At 56.4% G+C, this 1,334-nt stretch overlaps 1 pseudogene; it reads right to left on the reverse strand.

Moving 5' to 3' along the window:
- The window catches only part of LOC104273840, a 1,739-nt pseudogene extending 559 nt beyond the window's left edge, over positions 1-1,180 (reverse strand).
- Between the last annotated feature and the right edge of the window lie 154 nt (positions 1,181-1,334).

Raw genomic sequence — 1,334 nt, forward strand, 5'->3', positions numbered from 1 at the left:
TCTGAAACTCACCCGTGTCAGGCAGCGCTGTGCCTGCTGCAGAAAACCAACTCCGTGGGGCAAAAGCCTCACCTGGGCTGCCCCTGGCCAGCTGGTCATCAGCGTCACCTCTGTGGCCATCACTGGCCCCGTCGGACCGTGGAGCCCAAGGGTTGGGCAGTGGCATGCAGTTTTCGGTGTGGGCTGGGAGCCTGACTCTGCTCAGGGCTGGGTTACTGTCCAAGGAAGCAAATATGTCGTTGCCCATCTGTGCCTTCACAGCGTCCAAGATGGGCTCCTCAACTTCCCTGTACAGCTGCTCCAGAGCGCTGTACCCACCAGGGATGCTTTCGAGGTTGTTCATGGCCACGTCACGGTTCCTTATCATCTCTTGCATTGCGGCAGGGCTGCTGAAGGCCTCTACCATTTCTCTAATAGTATCTGGGTTGGTGAGAATCTGATGGATCTCAGGGTTTTCTTCAGCCAGCTGCTGTATCTGAGGGTTGGGCGTGATGAGATCGACACTGCCAGTGATGCTCTCCACCACCTTGCTTCTCAAGCTGTCCAGGGACATGTCTTGTTCTTGATGGCTGCTCCTCAAGTCCAACACCTTGACTGAGTCCAGGCCCAGGAGATGTACACTCGTCACCCCGAGGAGGAACCCTAGCAAAAACGAGTTGCTGGTGGTGTTCAGATCCAGACCTGAACTGAGGGTGGTGGACAAGAGGGTCTCCATGATCTGGGCCACTATGTCCTGGTTGGAGACCAGCAGCTCAGACAACTTATCGTAGTTCGAGCACGGGGTTGGCAGGTCAGCTGCGCTTCCCAAGTGGAGTAAGCTGGCATCGCTATGGCTGGGAGGTTGCATCGGGGTGGCCTCTCTTCCTTGATCTGCCAGGCTGTCCTGTGGTCTCTCTGGGGCCCTGAGGACCACATGGATGCTCATCCCATTGTGAATTCCGTGCTGGCTCAAAGTGTCTTGATCCTTGAGGACTTTCCCAGCGAATACCAGGACCACCAGATCCGGGGTTGTTTTGAAACACTTGGCAACTTCTTCCTTGAACTCCTGGATGGTGCTGCTCTGAGCAACGTCAAAATTCTCCTTCTGCTTGAGGGTCTTCACAGTCACTTGGATGATACCTGAGGAATCCTCAGTGACACCTGGTTCACTAGTCCCCGCTGCCCCTCTTCTTTCGGACATGGTGGCTCAGAGACCAGGATTGCGCTTCGGTCTGTTGCGAAGCAGAGGAGCTGTCAGAAGGTGGACAGCAACAGGGATCAACAGCTGCCAGCAGAAGCAGGGTGGTGGCTGCCGCCCCCGCTACAGGGGACCGCTGCTGGATGGGCGAAATGGG

The sequence above is a fragment of the Apaloderma vittatum genome, unplaced genomic scaffold (genome assembly GCF_000703405.1).
Source record: "Apaloderma vittatum isolate BGI_N311 unplaced genomic scaffold, ASM70340v1 scaffold22815, whole genome shotgun sequence".
Lineage (NCBI taxonomy): Eukaryota > Metazoa > Chordata > Aves > Trogoniformes > Trogonidae > Apaloderma > Apaloderma vittatum.